The 9,388-nt window shown below is 30.9% G+C and overlaps 1 pseudogene; it reads right to left on the bottom strand.

The window, feature by feature from the left end:
- Positions 1 to 1,565: 1,565 nt before the first annotated feature.
- LOC109792096 (serine carboxypeptidase-like 11) lies at positions 1,566 to 6,594 on the bottom strand (annotated as a pseudogene).
- Between the last annotated feature and the right edge of the window lie 2,794 nt (positions 6,595 to 9,388).

Genomic DNA, 9,388 nt, shown 5'->3' on the forward strand with positions numbered 1-9,388 from the left:
TATAACTAATATCTTGTTTTAAACTTGATATGAAAATATTATGATATAACTAGATAAGATTTTAAATTAGTATTTTATTAATGGTTGATAATTAGAAAATAAAACAAGGATAAATACATTTTTTAAATTTTATATCTTAGATTTAAGATGAATAAATATATTAAGTTAATTAATAATTTATTTAAAATGTTAAAATTTAATTTATAAAAATAATATTTTAAAAGAGAAGGGTTATAATAACATTGGTGTAATTTTTACTAAGTATTACATCGCTCAATAACTTTATATTAAATGTGAATTTTATAAATTCAACCGCTAGATTGAAAGTTTTTTACTCTTAGATCATATATACAAAATTTTATATGAATTCAAGATGATTTGATACTCATTCTTGTAAAACAAAATTGACGTAATATATACATTTCAAATAAAATATGAGCACTTTGATTACTTTTAAGTTTTTGCTCAATTTTAACAAAAATTGATGTCAACATATAAAGTGATATGAACTTTCAATCTAACGGTTGGATTTACAAAATTCACATTTAATATAAAGTTATTGAGCGGTGTAATACTTAGTAAAAGTTATATCAGTGTTATTATAACCCTTCTCACTTAAAATATATAAATTATTACTTAAACTTTTAAATTTATAATAAATAATTTAAATTGTATCATAATATTAATTTTAAATAGAAATAAGTAAATTATTAATTATAAAAGTAAGTATATATATAAATAAAGATTAATTAAATATAATATAATTATTACTATTAGTAATATAATTATTATATATATTATTATATATTTATAACGGTCCGGATACACCAAAATGAGAAAGATTCAAAGATAATATAAGTATGAGATTGGATAGTTAAGGATGATTTAAATGAATTAATTTGTATTATTTATACTAACAATATGCATCTGCTTTTTAGTAGCTTATCTCATCATAACTTCACAGTTTAGCCTGCTTGACTTGGAGTAATATAGGGATGGGTGACCTTTTGGAAAGTTTCCAGAAATTTTGTAATTAAGGACAAAACATGCTAAAAAGTTAAGTATTGTGAAATAGAATTCTTGAGAGGACAAATATGAGTGGTTCATAGCGACCAAATTTGCGACGTCTATAAAATTTAATAAAATAAAAAATAAATATTTAGCGACCGATTTATTCGGTCACTAATTTGGTCCCTTATACTTCAACGACCAAAATCATTGCAATCATTTTACGATCGAAATTTTCGGCCACTCAATAGTGACTGAAAATTTTTCCGTCGCTAAACAGCTTTGCGACCAGGGTTTTAGTGACTGCTTAAATTCGGTATCTAATTCCGTCGCTAAGGTAATTAAATAGCGACCAATTTTAGCAATTTAGCGATTGATTTTGGTGGTCGCTAAATGCCATATTTTTTGTAGTGATTTAAACGTTGACAATTTCAAGACACCATAAGCAAATGAGCATAACATTGATAATCCATTTTCTGGGTAGAGACTGAGTTACAAAGGCACGTTACCTATCCACCTTGTGAACATGGTGAAACATTTCCTCAGGCTTGTTCTTGTTAGCTGTGTCCTGAACCCTGCAATTAATTAGTTATAATAATATCAAATTCAGGAAACTCGCAAGAGACAAATGTTTCACCATATTATGTGTTTTTTCTTAAAAATTGAATGCTCATACCTTAATAGTTGCAAACGTCATTCGATTAGAGTATGTCCTTGTGTATCTGCATGGAAGAAGAGAAAAATATAGAAGTGAAATCAAGGTAATAATATGATTGAAAGAATACGGTGTATCTCCTTTTCTAATATTAATTTTTTCCTTGCAGTAAAGAGCGTTTTTTAGGTGTCCCAAAGTATATTGGAGAGGTCTTGGGACAGATAACATGTCGATTCCTAATTGCAAAAGTATTTGGAAGATCCAATATATATGTATTCGATTATCAACATGAGAGTTATCAGAAGCATAGCGGAGACTAATTCGATCAATGTTACACCCTCGTTACAATCATTACAAAGAGTAACATCTAACTGTTACAAAATAATAAAAGTTCTTGAATACATTTAATGATGAGATCCTCACTGATAACATTTTTTTACCTATAAATATACTTGCATTAGACTTTCATATGGTATGTAACATATACAATACACTCAATTACTCTTCAAATACTTGCTAACTTAAGTATGATAAGTCCTTTTATAGATACAAATCACTAGACATCTAGAAGTTGAGGATCGAGGACTTCCATTTGAAGACTTCTTGCACTAACTTTCCGATATGAACACAAAGTATACCTTAGCAAATGGTATTTTCTTTATACACAAACTTTTTACTCTGATGAGCACATATAAGTAATGTAACTCTAACGCATTTGCTATTTGATTTTGCTCATAAAACAAGTGAACATTTATTATATCAGGGCAAAAGTTTGATGCCTACCCTGCAATTTGTCCTTGTACAAGCCATGGCCTCCAATCTTCCATAATGGAGTAGTTTAGAGCCCTAATCCATGCTTGAGTCGATATGAAAGGAACAGCTGCATCATGATCCCCACTGTCAACCAAACATCAATTACCACATGAAATTAGATAGTTGTTAATAGTTTGATAAAATCTAAAAGAAAAACACTAAACACATTTAAACAACAATTTTTAAAGAATTAAAATCAAACTTGTGATAAAAAAAGGTAAACTTAGATGTGAAAAATCTTCACCTGTATATTAAGGAACGATATAGCCTTTTGCACTGAGATTTACATGAAACTCAAAGCTATTAGAAATCTGCTGCTTAAAATCAGTTAGGTAACAACGTTGCCATTCGCCTATAGTTCCCTGTAATGCATTCATATGTATGATCTCCATTAACTGCTAAGGCTTCTTTGGTGAATATTTGACCCGAATTTAAATATATAGAGTTGAAATTTGAAAGTAGACTTAAGTATTTGTTTGCCAATTAATGCAACAATACCAATCCACTTAATAGAATAAATAATATATTATGTCAAACCTCTCGAATATGCAATGACTTGCGAACACTCTCATAATTAGCCCATTGATCGGAAAGGGGATCATCAGAGATCTAAAATAAAGTAAAAAGCCAAAAATCAAATTTGAAGTATATTGGATAAAAAAATATGCAAGTCTATACAAGGTATGGAAAAGTTACTTTGCAAGAATCACTAGGTGGCAAACTTCTCAGCTCAGCTAGAGATCTCCTCCATTGAGCTTCGAGTTTCTTGGTAAAATCATCCTTGTGACAGTGTTCCAAAATGTTTTCCCAAATTAATATTTGAAAGGCACTGGGGATACGAAGTAATAGTTCACTATTCGGTGAAAGAACAATATGATCTAAATAACAAAGATATTGAAAAGATTATCATAATAAAAATGAGATGGTCATTAATTGCCTCATCAAAGTAGTTGATATCTCTTAAACATAGTTCATTTCTGGAATCTATATCCATATACTCACCTCTGCAATTTCTCTGTAGTGACTGTCCATAGGTATAGATAATCATGAAATTATTAGCATTTGTTCTAGCATTTCTTTTAATGAACTAACAGTACATAAAATTATTGATATGACTCCTTTGAAATATAAATGATAAGAAAATAATTTCATGCAAAATTTAAGTACAAACACATCAGCAGTCTAGGCCAACTTTATTAGAAAAAAAATACAATGTAATTAAGTAGCCTTATTAAACAGTTAAAAAAATATTGTCATTACCGCATAGAGTTCATCAGAAATAAGTCCCATTCCATGAGCGAACGGGATTTGATAATTCATTTCATTGTGTGTTGTTAAGGGGTTCCCTAGCAGATATCCCTGAAAATATCTTAAGATCAATTTAGGCTTCAAAATCCATAAGAGGAAATAATGACACAGAAATGGTGTCCAATATCAAAACCTACTTTCTAGAATTTTATTCTCTATAATAAAAGCATAAATAAAGAAATTGATTGCAAACCTGAAGATTTATCTGTGGTTGGAGACCTATTTCATTATCTGTTAATCAAGGAAATCGAAGAATATATCAATTAGTTTTATTAAAATTAGTATGAAAACAAGATAATTTGTGTCTTTTATATTTATCTTTTTAGAATATTTTGATAGAAAATATTAAAAAAAAAACTAAAATATGAAGATTTCAAAGTAATTGTATTGGATTCTTTTTATTATTATTATTATGATTATTATTATTATTATTATTATTGTAGAGAGTGAGTAGTTTTAAAAATTATAAAGTGATTAACACAAATTTAAGGGTACAAATGGTTTGATAAAAAAGTAAAGATAGTTATTAAATATTTCAGGTATAGATATTTTTTTAGGAGATTTTTGAGAAAAAATAATTATAACAAAAAAAACGAAGATTTAAAAGTAGATAATTTTATTGGATAGTTTTTTCTTTATTTTTTATTATTGTATAAAGTGATTATTTTTAAAAATTATAAAGTGATTTATATAAATTGAAGTGTAAAAGTGTTCATAAAAAAGTAAAAACTAAAAAGATAGTTATTAAATGGTATTCTCTTTGTAATAGGTATAAATAATATGCATGTTAAGTTTTTTTTTCTATGTTAATTATAGGTTAAATGATCAAGTTTGTATTCTTTTATTAAAGAAATCTGGTAGAAAATCTTCTTTCATTTTTGTAAATAATATTTATGATTGATGATTAATATATTTTTGAGAATGCGCGCAAAAGGAAATAATATTTGTAGATAAAACTGATGACTAAGTTCAACAATTAATTTATCATTTCATATAGTTTTGAAAATGATATAGGCCAAATCTTGATAGGTCGATGAAGGTCTATTGTTGAATCAAATACGTGTAGAACATCTAGTTCCTAAAACGCTTAAAGAACTCACTTGAATATCTCGTTTAAGCTAATAGTTTTAATTTACCAAAAAAATGTTTTTATAAAGGTTAAATGATTTAGTACATCATAAAGAGAACATCCAGTTACTTTTTCAAATAGTTTTTAAGTTTTTTTACATATTAACGGTCTAAGAAAGCAAGTACTTGCACGTTAACAAAAAATTTGCACTTTAATTATTTCAACTTATGAATTCGCGAAACTTAAAACAAATTTGTTCTAAGATTATAGATATAATTATTTTCTTAGTTTATAGGTGTAACGGATAAAGTCCGGAACCCCATGTTTGTAACTTTTCCTAGTCAAGCATTAGGGATATGTACGTAACTACAAAACCCTAAACTTGTGCGGTTCGACTAGAATATTCACATAGGTCGACTAGAATAATCATATCCGACTGTTACATAATAATCAAAGGTCTTGAATATACTTAAATGATTGAATTTTTAATGGTAGCACTTTCTCATCTATATATACTCTATTTCACCTTTAAACGATACATGACTTTTACACAAAGTACTTGAACACTTTGATTACTCATTGGCTTTGACATCAAAGACCCTTTTGTAGGTACAATCACCATGCCACTTGTAATCTTGAAGATCGAGAATCAGATACTAAGGACGAGGACCCAACCGAGGATCGAATACTAAGGACTGAGGAATTGGAGTTTGAGATTCTAAATCAATATTTCTGTACATTTGACGACCACTGTAAGACCGTAAAAAACTTATTCCTATGAATTCTTCTGACTAGAACTTAGGTGCTTGGAGTAGGATGATCACCCAATAAAAACCTGAATATGCCAAATAACATTCGTATGTTGGCTAATTTGTAGAAGGAGTTACAAAACTGGCACGAATAGAGTGAGATGCAATAAAAGAGACATGAGGAAGAGATTATGGGTGTTAGTTGGACCTGATCAATCCGACAAACCTGACAATTTGAATTAAAACAATTAAATTGGTTCAATTTTTTTTGTTTGAGTCCAACATGAACCAAACATGTTAAAATAGATGTTGATTAGTTTGGGTATCAGATTTACATATTTAAAATCCAAGTCAATTTGAACCAAATAAATTAATTTTATATTGTTATTTTTTATTGTTTATTTGGTTAACAATTAATATGTTTGTATTATTTTGAAGACTTTTTTTGTGTTACGATATGTAAATTTTTTAATTCCTTTTTTTAAATACTTAAAAGAAATTAAGAAGAATTATATTATAATATACTGAGTGTCACTATAGTGCACATTTGAAATCCTTAAGTAGGTTAAGAAAAGAAATCAAGAGAAACTATATTGCAAATCTACCAATTGAGTTAAGTTTTGACAATATATCAATTTAGTTAATGATGGAAACTATACTTTGAAAAAAATATTTTTAATTCAAGTTTTTAAAAAAAATCTATGGATATCCAATGATACGAATCGAACTAACCCAATCAACATCAGATTGGTTTCATATGGGTTAAGCAAAAAAATTTATGAAATCTAAACCAATCCAAATCAATTAAATTTAATTGGTTGGGATTGAATTTTCACTCAAACTCAAACCAACCTGACCCATGAACACCCCAAGAGGAGATGACCCTCCTTAGGCAACAGAGTTCTAAGTTGCGATACTTGATCGAGCAATCGCAGTCTAACACCAATATCATTACACCTAGCATATCGATCCCACCTGGCAACCAGGTTCATCTAACTCGTCTGATGATTCTATTTTCCCTTTCAAAATCCTAACAACTGAGGTGTTGTATACTAGGGGAGCTCGAGTTGCCCAAGCCTCTCAAGAAGATGGAACGTTGGCACCAATGTCTCAGCAACTGGGACATCGACACCAATGTCTTAGTTGACCGGTACATTGACACTTCGCTTTGCTGTTATACAAGAGGAATTCCATAAGCACCTTTTTGCTGATGAGATCATGAAGGTCCCTTTCCCAAGGGGGTGAAAGAACTTGGGGGTGGACTAGTATAATGGGTATAACAACCCGATTTTCACAAATTATATGAAGGCTCAAAGCCCAATAAGGGTGATTTAGTAGCCTAGAATGGGTCGTTCCAAACTGGAATGGGCCGTTCCAAATTACTAAAAAGGCCTATAAACCCTAGTTGGGAACGGGTCGTTCCAAACATGGCCGTTATGAGCTAAAACTCAACTCCAGAATGAGCCTTCCTGGTTTAAGAACGGGTCGTTCTAGATGCGAATTTAACACATGACGAATGAATCTAGAACGGGTCGTTCTAGATCCAAAACGGGCCGTTCTGGCCACTTCTGACGTCTATAAATAGCACACTCAACCACTGCTCCTTGACACACTCTTTGAAGACCAAGGAGAACCAAGAGAAGGAGATCAACTAGATTCTGCTCTAGCTTCATCTTCTACTTATCCAGGTAAGGGGGAGTGAGAAACCTCGCTCGGGAGTGTGAGAATAATTGTTGGGTAGCAGGATTGAACCCCAATCCCTTACCTGATAGGAACAGACACTTTATGAAAGTTTTCTATTTTTCTTTCTAAATGTTCTATTGCATTCCTTATGTGATATCGAGTGTAAATATGTGTTTAACTGTGAAAATAAACAAGTTTTGATATGAATTAGAGTGCTCTGTGGGTTCTTGAGAGAACCCTATGAGAAATAGGAAAAATTATAATGTTTTGTTTTACTTTCTGAGTTTTTTTGTTGTGTTTCCTAATGATTACTGAGCATGAATGTATATTTAATTTTGAGTTTCAATATGTTTTGATAGGAATTAGAGTGCTCTATGGAGATTATGTGAATATAATGAGACAATGTGAAATGTGAATATGAGATATGAAATATGATGATATGTGATAATGAGACATGATATATGAGTAACTATGACAAGTAAAGTGATGAGTCCATGAAGTGTGAATGTGTGTGACATGCTTCATGTGCATCTATGTGAAGGGTACGATATGGAGTATACAGTTAGGGAAGGCCCTCCTTGTGTAACAGCTTGGGGGAGTCCTAGGGCATAATGCGGTTAGGATGTCTCGATTTTGCCCGTTTGTGAGCACGAGACGTAACTTGTGCAGCTTTGTTATCTTGACCAGATCCTAGCAGTACATCCTTCTAGTTTAGAGTGTATAGGTAGCTCCCTACATGTACTTCTAGAATACCTTAGGTGTGTTGTTTAGGTAGCACACCAGTGATATGTAATATGTGATTGGCGCCACATGCATGCATTTATGAGTCGAGTCTATGACAACATTGCATGATAAATGAGTGTGCATGTGATACTGATTGTGTATGTGTATTGTTTACATGTGATTTGTGCTTGTGACTTGTATTATGTTTATTGTGTGTGTGTGTGTTATCTAACCTTTATTTCTTCACTTGAAACTGAGTGAGATGTTTCTCACTCCCTTGTTGTTCTATGTGTATTTTATTGTATTGCAGGTGATCATCAACATGAGGATGTTGGTGATGAGGCTTAGGCTTTTGTTGGGCGTGCTCTGATAAGATATGTTACATTGGAGCGTAGCTAGGCTTAGTTTAGAATTTCATTATTTTTATTTTGTTTTGGAAAATCTCGTGTTTCATTTTCTTATAAATTTCACATTTGACTATGATTTTAAGTTTACGAATGTGAATTCTCTGCTCTTGTGTTAGTGGAACCATTGTTTTAATTCTAAAGATTTTATTTAACCCAAGGAGATGTTTTTATAATTATTTAACCATTTAGTGGTATCAGAGCCTGGTTGATTCAAAATGGACGTGTGTGTTATGTGTTCATCATGATTCTTTTGTGTACTCTAACAGTGCTTTGCTTGTTGTGTACTCTGACGGTGTTTTGCTTTATGATGATGATGATGATGATAATGATGATGATGATGATGATGATGATGGTGATAATGATGATGATGTTTCCCTTGTGTTGTTGGTGTTGTGCTTAATTGTGTATTGTTTTCTCAGAATTTGGATGATTTGTGCTTGTGATTTGTATTATGTTTGTTGTTGTGTGTGTGATGTCTAACCTTTATTTCTGCACCTGAACCTGAGTGAGATGTTTCTCACTCCCTTGTTGTTCTATGTGTATTTTATTGTGTTACAGGTGATCATCAACATGAGGATGTTGGTGATGAGGCTTAGGCTTTAGTTGGGCGTGCTCTAATAGGATATGTGACATCGGGGCGTAGCTAGGCTAAGTTTAGGATTTCATTATTTTTATTTTGTTTTGGAAAAACTCATGTTTCATTTTCTTATAAATTCTGCATTGGACCATGATTTAAGTTTACGAATATGAATTCTCTACTCTTATGTTAGTGGAACCATTGCTTTAATTCTAAATATTTTATTTAACCCAAGGAGATGTTTTTATAATTATTATATATGTATGTTGGGGTAGAGGTTGTCAAAATGGGACCTCTATTCTAAATAGTCATGTTAACCTATATGTATCTCAAGTTAGCATGCTTATTAGTACTGATGTAATCATGTGCTAATTATTCTCTACTTCCTTGAAGAGG

The sequence above is a fragment of the Cajanus cajan genome, chromosome 3, assembly GCF_000230855.2.
Source record: "Cajanus cajan strain Asha chromosome 3, NIPB_CcT2T_4, whole genome shotgun sequence".
NCBI lineage: Eukaryota > Viridiplantae > Streptophyta > Magnoliopsida > Fabales > Fabaceae > Cajanus > Cajanus cajan.